The sequence below is a fragment of the Scyliorhinus torazame genome, chromosome 16, assembly GCF_047496885.1.
Source record: "Scyliorhinus torazame isolate Kashiwa2021f chromosome 16, sScyTor2.1, whole genome shotgun sequence".
NCBI lineage: Eukaryota > Metazoa > Chordata > Chondrichthyes > Carcharhiniformes > Scyliorhinidae > Scyliorhinus > Scyliorhinus torazame.
Genome location: NC_092722.1, coordinates 151,805,381 through 151,816,594, shown reverse-complemented (window position 1 = coordinate 151,816,594; position 11,214 = coordinate 151,805,381).

Genomic DNA, 11,214 nt, shown 5'->3' with positions numbered 1-11,214 from the left:
AATCAAAAAAACAAGCTCTATTCTACGAATTTAGTTAACATCTGTATAAACACACACTGCAAGAATTATTATCAACTACAAACATAAAGCCCCCACACAGCTACAGTAATCTATGTATAACCCTTAATGAATCCCCCCTTTAACTGTTCCAATTCAATTTCAAGATCCCATAAATCCAAAAACCCTTTTTACCAAAACAGCAGGTAAGTATAATCATTGGGTTTCTTCCTTGGAATAACTCTTTAAAATTGAAAATAGAGAGACAGATCAAAATACTTCTCTGTCTGAGTCTACAGCAACCAAATGTGATAACGAAAGTAAAAACTCAGAGCCACATCCAGCTCCAAAACTCAAAGCGAAAATAAAAACTCACGGAGCCACAGCCCAGCTCCATCCACACATTGACATCACTAAAGCCATGTGATAAGACAAAAATATTTCTTAAAGGCACACTCTCATTACAATATCCTCGCAACCATAGGGTAAGTGTGTGGATCAGGGGAGGACACCTGAGCATAGTCTCCCTAATGTTCCCGGCAGAAGTCTGGGATCGGGGATCTAGGGGCTCCTGCTGTGGGTGGGGTGAATGTGCGGAGCAAGGATCTTCAGCACAACTGGCTCGGTGGAGGCTTGGGGACTTGAGGGTCCTGAGGTCTCTCTCTCCTCCAATTCCTTACAGATATAACGATATGGTGGTTCTGCAGATGCTGCCTCATGGTGCTGGTGCCAGTCAAGGAGATCAGATGCCAGAGCAGGCAGTATCAGCATCAACGAAGTGGCACCACCTGTGCAGGGGGCAGCCGCACACCCTGAAGACCTGGCCGCCCATCAGGCCGCGGAAGAATCCAGTGACGGACGCCAGCCATGGCCCAAGGTGTACAGGCGTCGTTAGTCTTTTGAGATGATGGACAGCGTGCACCGCTGGAGACTCCAGAGACAGTACGACACCTGTGCCATGTCCTCGGGGACCTGGGCCCCGTGGAGGAGGAGGACGGCCAATCCAGTGGCAGCCCTGAAATTATATGCAATTGATTCATTCCAGGACTCGAGCGGGACTTGTGCGGTATTTCCCAAACTACAGATTACAAGTGAATCAGTGAGGTCACAGATGTCCTGCCCTGGCAGCACTAAATTCCCACTTCCTGCCCAAAAGGTTAGGTGGGGTTACTAGATTACGAGGATAGGATGGAAGCATGGGCCTAAGCAGGGTGCTCTTTCCAAGGGCCGGTGCAGACTCGATGGCCTGAAAGACCTACTTCTGCACTGTAGGGATTCTACAGCAGCTAAGGGGAATGGGAATCTGTCACAGGAAAAATGTTCATGATTAAAACTGGTAATATCTGAAACATGTGAAGCCTCTGTCACGTTAATCTTCACACCAGGCCTGCCTGCACCCTCAACCCCTGTTGCCCTCCGCTCCCCCAACCCATAGAGGATAGACCAGGATTGCCGGGGGGTGGTGGGGGAAGGGGAGTTGTATGGGAGGATCTGGGAATGGTCGGGCGGGGGGGGGGGGGGGGGGGGGGGGGGGGTAAGAGTAAGGAGAGAAATGGGTGGGCAGGAGGGGAATGGGGGGGATTGGGGGAAGGAGGGATTGGGCATGAGACTTTATTAACTTTGAAATGGACCAGGCCCTGCAAGATGCCCAGGCTGCAGGATTCTCTGCCATCACTGGCCCAGGTCCAGCGGGTAATTGATGGCATGCCTGTCGCCTTGCACCCATCAAGGCATTGGGGAGTGTCCATCATTAGCAGGAAGGAATTCCACTCCCTGAATGTTTAACTGGTATGCGACCACCACCTCTGGATCATGCATGTGGGTTCAACTGGTATGCGACCACCACCTCTGGATCATGCATGTGGGTGCACGCTTCCCAGTGAGCACGCATAACAGCTTTATCGTGGGACACTCGGAGATCCCCGGCATCTTCAAGGATCACTCCAGGATGACGGGTTGGCTCTTGGGGTATACGGGGTACCTGCTGAGTTCCTGGCTGATGACACCAGTGCTGAAGTCGGAGACCGAGGTGGAGACCTATTATAACGAGGCTCATATTGAGCGATGCATTAGACTGCTGAAAATGCTGTTCTGGTGCCTGGACCACGTCAGTGGTGCACTGCACTACACCCCCCAGAAAGTCTCCCGCTTAGTGGTGGTCTCCTGTGCCCTCCAGAACCTGGCAGAGCAGCGGAGCAACGTGCTGGAGGAGAAGGAAGAGGGACATGTGGCCTCGTCTGAGGAGGAGCGGGACCATGAGGTGCTGGAGAATGGGTACAGGCGGTGTCAAGGGTACGGCATGGTCTGGCATGCGCTGAGAACTAGGAAGTCCCTCATCCTTGCCCGATTCTCAAAGAACAAGGCTTTGTCCATCAGCTCACTCCAATCCCCCTCAATACTCTGTCCCCCCAATCCCCCCTCCCCCCAATCCCACCCTCCCCAATCCCTCATTCCCCATCCCTCTAGTTCCCCAATCCTTCCTTCCCATAATCCCCCCTAACCCCATCCCTCCCGTGCCCCCCAAACCCTCCTTCCCCCAATCCCCCCATTCCTCCTTCCCACCCATTTCTCTACTTACTCTTACCCCCTTGTCCATTCTCAGATCCTCCCATACAACTCCCCTCCTACCCCACCCCCAGCTACCCTGTTCTATCCTCTAAGCGTTGGGGGAGCGGAGGGCAACAGGGGTTCGGGGTGCAGGCAGGCCCGCTGTGAAGATTAACCTGACAGAGGCTTCACATATTTCAGATATTACCTGTATTAATCATGAACTTTTTCCTGTGACAGATTCCAATTCCCCCAGCTACAGATAGTGCCCATCACCCCCCCCCCCCCCCCCTCTCTGTGCCCATTCAGTGCTCTTCACTCTATTTGATCTTTCGAGGTCTACGGCTATGTCTAGGTGTGTCACAAGGATGCACGTCAGAGGTGGAGGCAGCCTGCTGCTTTCTGCCCCCTGTGGCCTTCTCCTGCCTTCTCCCCATAACCCCTGATCCCTTTATTAATCAGGAACTTATCTATCTCTGTCTTAAAGACACTCAGTGATTTGGCCTCCACAGCCTTCTGCAGCAAAGAGTTCCACAGATTCACCACCCTTTGGCTGAAGAAATTCCTTCTCATTTCAGTTTTAATGGATTGTCGCGTCAGTCTGAGGCTGTGCCTTCGGGTTCTAATTTTTCCTACTAGTGGAAACATCCTCTCCTCGACCACTCTATCCAGGCCTCTCAGTATCCTGTAAGTTTCAGTAAGATTCCCCCGCATCCTTCTAAATTCCAATGGTTACAGACCGGAGTCCTCAACCGCTCCTCATATGACAAGTTCTTCACTCCAGGGATCATTCTTGTGAACCTCCTCTGGACCCTTTCGAAGGCCAGCACATCCTTCCTTAGATATGGGGTCCAAAACTGCTCACAATACTCCAGATCGGTTCTGACCAGAGCCTTCTACAGGCTCAGAGGTACATCCCTGCTCTTGTATTCTAGTCCTCTCGACATGAATGCTAACATTGAATGCTAACCGCCAATTGAACCTTAAGAAGATCTTGAACTCGGACTCCTAAGTCCCATTCTGCTTCTAATTTCCTAAGCCATTTCCTATTTAGAAAATATTCTATGCCTCCATTCTTCTTACCAAAGTGTATAACCTCACATCTTTTCACAATGTATTCCATCTGCCACTTCTTTGCCCACTCTCCTAACTGCCCAAGTCCTTCTGCAGCCCCCTGCTTCCTCAATACTAACTGTCCTTCTACAGACCATTGTATCATCCGCAAACTTAGCAACAGTGCCCTCAGTTTCTTCTGCCAGATTGTTAATGTGTATTGTGAAAGGTTGTGTTCCCAACACAAACCCGAGGCACACAACTAGTCTCCAGCTTCAATTCTGAAAATGATCCCTTTATCCCCACTCTCTGCCTTCTGCCAGTCAGCCAATCCTCTATCCATGCCAGTATCTTACCCTTAACACCAGGGGCTTTAAATTATTTAACAATCTCCTATATGGCACCTTGTCAAAGGCCTTCTGGAAAAAATAGATTATATCCACTGGTTGTCCTTTGTCTAACTTCCTTGTTACCTCCTCAAAGAATTCTAACAGATTTACCTAACGTGACCTTCCCTTGTCTCCGTGACACCCTGTTCTGCCTGCTGCCCTTGAAATGCCAGTCTCAGGAAGGGAGGGATTCAGAAAAACTGAAGACCGCCGTCGTCTCCTTGGTGGCAGACCTTTGGTTGGCCTCTAACGCTTCCTTCTCCCTGATGATGGTCAGCACCCCAGCAGTGTTGGCCCTGGTGCCACGAATTGTCTGCAACATCTCCTGTGCCTGCAGTCTTTGGGGCTCCTCCAATTGGCCTTGCAGTCACTGGAATGTCGCTGACACCCCTTCCTGAATGTCACAACTGTGTCCTATCATCTGCATCAGCTCTGGGAGAACCAGCGGTGCCGGGCCAGATGGATTCCCAGCAGATTTCTATGAAACATTTGTGCCAGCACTGGCGGGAGATGTTTGTAGACTCGCTAGCAAGGGGAACCCTGCCACCATCGCAGGCCTCAATGTCGCTGATGCCCAAAAAAGACAAAGACCCGACGGAGTACGGATCATACAGACCTATATCACTCCTTAACACTGATTCAAAAATACTGGCGAAAGCCCGTGGATTAAGAAGAAGGGCCTCCAAAGGAGGAAATATGTGGGAGGTAAAAGTAAATTACTACTGGAATCTGCTGCTGGAATCTGAAACAAAAACAGAAAATACTGGACAATCTCAGTATGTCCGACAGGATCTGTGGAGAGAGAAGAGAGCTAACATTTCCAGCCTGGATGACCCTTTGTCAAAGCTGGAGAGAACTGGAAATAGGGTCAGATTTATACCGTTGTTGGGCGGGGCGGGGTGGGGGAGGGGCAGTGGGCCTGGATAGGGGGCCAGCGATAGGTGGAGATTGACAAGGATGTCAGAAAGACAAAAAAGGACGTAAATGGGGATGGTAAAGGCTAAGAAAGGTTCTGATAGTGGCACATAAAGAGATTAGAATGTATTAATGGCAGAACAAAGGTGAGCAGTGTGTCAAAGGGCAACTAGGAATAGGGAACTGATGGCCCAGGTGGGGTGGGGGGAAGGGGCAATTGTTGAGGGAAAAACAGATCAATGGAAGAAATGAAAGTAAATTGATAGAAATAAAAATGGGGTGAAGGTGAATGAGTTCATCGTCTGAAGTTGTTTGAAGTCAATGTTAAGTCCGGAAGGCTGTAACATGCCTAATCGGAAGGTGAGGTGCTATTGCTCGAGTTTGCCCTGGCCTTCACTGGAACATTACAGCAGGCCAAGGATGGACATGTGGACATGAGAGCAGGATGGTGTGTTGAAATGGCAAGCGAGAGGAAGGTCCTGCTTGTAGACAGACCAAAGGTATTCTGCAAAGCGGTCACCCAGTCTGCGTTTAGTCTCTCAAACGTAGAGTAGACCCCACATGGAAGCAGCAAATGCAATAGACCAGATTGAAGGAGGTGCACATGAAGTGCTGCCTCACTTGAAAAGAGTGTTCAGGTCTTGGATAGTGAGCAGGGAGGAGGTACAGGGGCATTGTTACACCTTCTGCGATTGCATGGGTAAGTGCCATGGAAGAAGGTGAGGTGTGGGGATGATGGAGGAATGGACCAGCGTATCCGCGGGGAACGCGGAACTGCAAAATGCTGCCATAGAGTGAGATGAAGATGTGTTTGGTGGTGGCATCATGTTGGCGGAACTGGTGGAGGTTGGTTCTTTGAATGTGGAGGCTTGTGGGGTGAAAAGTGAGGACAAGGGGGACCCTATCCTGGTTCTGGGATTGAGGGGAAGGGGTGAAAGCAGAGATGTGGGAGATGGGAACCACGATTAAAGAAGAATGAATACATGTCAGAGCACCCTTTTGGAAAGTGGCATCTTCGCAACAGATACGACGGAGGCGAAGAAACTGGGAGAATGAGATTGAGTCCTTACAGCATGTGGGGTGTGAAGAGCTGCAGGTGAAGTAGCCGTGAGAGTCAGTGGGTTCGTAATGAATACTAGTGGACAGTCTATCCCCAGAAATTGACATAAAAAGGTCAAGGAAGAGAAGGGTCGGAGATGGATCATGTGAAGGTGATAGAGGGGTGGAAATTGGAAGCAAAATTAATAATTCTTTTTACTGAAATGTGGGAGGTCTGGCTCTCCCGAAGCTCCAGTTCTACCACTGGGCGGCCACTGCAGAAAGAGTACGTGGATGGGTCAAGGAACTGTGAACGGAGTGGGTGAGGATGGAGGAGAGTTCCTGTGCAGGGATATCCCCCCCCCCGAGCGCTAGCCACAACTGCACTCCCATTACCCCCACCCCACCCCACCCCGGCCAGATACTCGAAAAGCCTAGTAACAGTGGCCATGCTCCGAACATGGAATCAAATGAGACAGCACTTCAGACTAACCAAAATGTTCACCATGGCCCCCATCTGTAATAATCACAGATTCACTCCTGCAATAATGGACGCCTTCCTCAAAAGGTGGGGAGAGGATGAGGGGACATTGACGGTTAGGGACATGTACATGGACGGTAGAGTAGCAACCCTGGAGGAACTCACCGAGAAGTTACAGCTCCCGAAAGGGAACGAGCTAAGGAAACAACATATCCCCAAATTCCAGGAGAGTCACTGCTAGAAAGACTACCAAATGCAGGCAAGCTTGGGGAGGGGAACTGTGCAGACATGTATGGACAATTGTTATGAGGTACGCTCACTCCTGGATGAGAAAAAGAAAACTTGGGAGGAAGAACAATAATAATAATCTTTATTGTCACAAGTAGGCTTACATTAACACTGCAATGAAGTTACTGTGAAAGGCCCCTAGTCGCCACATTCCGGCACCTGTTCGGGTACCCCGAGGGAGAATTCAGAATGTCTAAATGACCTAATAGCACATCTTTTGGGACTTGTGGGAGGAAACTGGAGCACCCGGAGGAAACCCACGCAGACACGGGGAGAATATGTAGACTTCGCACAGACAGTGACCCATACCCGGAATCGAGCCTTGGACCTTGGCGCTGTGAAGCCATAGTGCTAATGACTATGTTGCCGTGCTGCCCGCAAAGGGATAGGGGGAGGACTCTGGATTGAAGCAATGCACAGGGCAAATTTCACCTCCACATGCACAGGGCTGAACCTAACACAACTAAAAGTGGTGCACAGGGCGCACCTTCCCAGAACACCTGTCCAGAGGCTCGGCATCTGTCTGGGACACAGTTATGTCCTTGGACACTGCAGACCTCCAACTGCTGTCTCCTTTGGATGTTCCTGCATTCACCTGATTATGCATCAGCGAGTATATGATGCTCATCAGATTGACACAGAGGTGTGTGTCTCTGTGATGATGGAAGTTGTGGGTGATAGCTGTGACGCCTCAATGGTGATCTCTTAGGAGCTTTCCTCAGAGGTGGTCCCTTGCGTGGCGGTGGGGGGGGGGGGGGGGGGAAGGGGGGGATGACGACAGGAGGACGGATGACTCCGGAAGACCCGCCCTCATCAGATGGAGATCCTACGAGTCAATGGACATGTGATCGTTGAGAGGAAAGAATCACTTTGTCTGACACAAACTTCTCACTTGAGACAGGTCATCCGAGTGAAGGGGCAGTGGATCTTCACCTCTCTGGTAGGCCAACCTCGCTGTCGGTGACTGCTGTCTCCTCGGACAAACCCTCATGGTGGGTGAGGACTCAAATCTCTGGGACTCCACCCCGCCTATCTTGGCCCTTTCCCTTTTATTATGATGTGGAGATGCCGGCGAAGGACTGGGGCGAGCACAGTACGAAGTCTTACAACACCAGGTTAAAGTCCAACAGGTTTGTTTCGATGTCACTAGCTTTCGGAGCGCTGCTCCTTCCTCAGGTGAATGAAGAGGTATGTTCCAGAAACACATATATAGACAAATTCAAAGATGCCAGACAATGCTTGGAATGCGAGCATTAGCAGGTGATTAAATCTTTACAGATCCAGAGATGGGGTAACCCCAGGTTAAAGAGGTGTGAATTGTATCAAGCCAGGACAGTTGGTAGGATTTCGCAGGCCAGATGGTGGGGGATGAATGTAATGCGACATGAATCCCAGTTCCCGGTTGAGGCCGCACTCATGTGTGCGGAACTTGGCTATAAGTTTCTGCTCGGCGATTCTGCGTTGTCGCGCGTCCTGAAGGCCGCCTTGGAGTGCGGCCGCACATGAGTGCTGCCTCAACTGGGACCTGGGATTCATGTCGCATTACATTCATCCCCCACCATTTGGCCTGCGAAATCCTACCAATTGTCCTGGCTTGATACAATTCACACCTCTTTAACCTGGGGTTACCCCATCTCTGGATCTGTAAAGATTTAATCACCTGCTAATGCTCGCATTCCAAGCATTGTTTGTCATCTTTGAATTTGTCTTAAAGATCCTCAATGTCGAGAAGCCTGGCCATGTTGCCATCTCCAAAGCAAGGAGCAGGTTTATATGTGGCTATGCTTGTGTGTTGACTGGAAGTGAATGGTGAGAGAGTGTTTAAAAGCAGCTCCCCTTGTTAGCGGCGAGCTGCTGAGGCACGCGTTGGGAAAATCAGACAGTGAGGGGGCCAGTAATGCCGAGAATCTCGTGGGGGCCCATTTTTGCCACCATGTGCCATTGAATATGGGCTGTGATCTCTCCAACATGGTCATTGGGAAATGACCCCTCTACACGCCCTCCCTTCCACACTGTCCCCACTTCCGAAATCCTTCAAATCCCAGCACCCTGTCTAAAAACACAAACACCACCCTGGCGTCAATAAACAAGCCACAAAATACCCTGCCAAAAGCGCCCGTAACTTTAAAAATGCAAGACCACCTTCCAAGGCGGAAGTGAGAAAAATAAACAAGAACCCCCTTCAAAAGGAAGTATGAAGAAAGAGACATTTCAAAAGAAACCTAGACATCAAATCCTAAACTTTAACTAAGGAAAAGATTAAAAATGCAATATGCTGAATTTTAAGCAATAATAAATACAATGGAAACTGCTAACCAGCCAGATACACCAAACAGACATACCCTGTGGAGGATGAAACAATTCCATCTCCTGATTGGTTTCTACTATCTTGAAATGTGCTAAACGTTTCTGAGATAAAAGATCAACATATAATTACTTGTTCTAGAAAAATGGTTGCAAGACGTTAATCAAATTCCTGTTTGGGAATATATAGACATGTTTATTTAAGAGCAAGTTTTGCCAGGCCAGACATAGAGAGAATCATAGAATCCCTACAGCCCATCAAGTCTGCACCGACATTTCTACAGTATAAAATCCACCCCAAGAGACAGTGATTGATTGTCCATTGGAAAGAGCCCATTGATTCCTCAGAGACAGAATTAAAAGTAAGCAACGTGTCTTCAGCAATATGCAGTCCCTGGACTTCAATTCACCTTCAATATTTTAAAGGGAACCGTAAATGTTCCTGTTGAATTGCGCCCTCAAAATATATATAATGCCATCTCTTGTCACAGCATAGATGAGTGTTGTGACATTTATAAATAAATGTTTACCCTTTTATTGATTTAAACTTACAAGAAGGCCCGTTCGTGTCTGTCCTTTAACATCACATTTTTCACAAAAATGTCTCTTTATTTTTCAAAAATAATTATTAAAAACCTTTCAACTGACTGGAAATCTGATACTTTACAAAATGAGGCAGTAAACTGCTTTAAAAATGCAAGACCACCTTCCAAGGCGGAAGTGAGAAAAATAAACAAGAACCCCCTTCAAAAGGAAGTATGAAGAAAGAGACATTTCAAAAGAAACCTAGACATCAAATCCTAAACTTTAACTAAGGAAAAGATTAAAAATGCAATATGCTGAATTTTAAGCAATAATAAATACAATGGAAACTGCTAACCAGCCAGATACACCAAACAGACATACCCTGTGGAGGATGAAACAATTCCATCTCCTGATTGGTTTCTACTATCTTGAAATGTGCTAAACGTTTCTGAGATAAAAGATCAACATATAATTACTTGTTCTACAAAAATGGTTGCAAGACGTTAATCAAATTCCTGTTTGGGAATATATAGACATGTTTATTTAAGAGCAAGTTTTGCCAGGCCAGACATAGAGAGAATCATAGAATCCCTACAGCCCATCAAGTCTGCACCGACATTTCGAATGAGCATTCCACCCATGTCCACCCTGCCCTATCCCATAACCCCGTAACTCAACCGGCACATCCATGGACACTAAGTGGCAATTTAGTATGGCCAATCCACCTAACCTGCACATCTTTGGATTTTGGGAGGAAACTGGAGCACCCGGAGGAAACCAACACAGACATGGGGAGAGTGTATGAACTCCACACAGACAGTGGCCCAAGGTCGGAATTGAACCCGGGTCCCTCGCGCTGTGAGGTAGCAGTGCTAACCACTGAGCCACCGTTCTGTCAAGTTATCAAAGTCACCTGGAAAAGCGGCTGAAGCGAGCAGTAAGGAATTTCTCTCTTTTGCTCTCTTAAGAAAAGCTCTGTCTCTACAGTATAAAATCCACCCCAAGAGACAGTGATTGATTGTCCATTGGAAAGAGCCCATTGATTCCTCAGAGACAGAATTAAAAGTAAGCAACGTGTCTTCAGCAATATGCAGTCCCTGGACTTCAATTCACCTTCAATATTTTAAAGGGAAGTAGTTAACATCAAACAGCCACAATATTCAACGATCTATGTCTCAAGGACAAGCAAAGGATTTGATTATATATTCTTTTATTTGGACTGTAACTTTCCTTACTTCTTACATCTATGTGTGTGTCTGTGTGTGTCATCACATCTTTTATTATGTTTCCTTGGGTTTAGTAGCGAATAAACCTGTCCTTTCTTTGACTCGGGATAATCTGGTGTAATTGGCTGCTTATTAAAAAGTAAATACATTTGGATTAAAAAAGGCATCTACATTGAAAATAAATTTTAAAACTTTTCTTTTCACCAACCCAGGAAGCTGAATATAAGGAAGTTTGACCCTCCTCACCCAGTCGTAACGCAGCATTAAAAAAAGTTAAAACACTCGTCCAAATACATCTTGTTGCAGCCAACCAAGAGGTGAGGTAAGGGGGAAAAGTTGTCACACCACCTCTCCCCATCTAAAACAAGTCCTGCCCAACTGGTTGACAGTAGAAAGATATTGGAAGAGAATGGTGCGGTCAACTGACTATTGAGCAGAAAAGCCTGTGGCA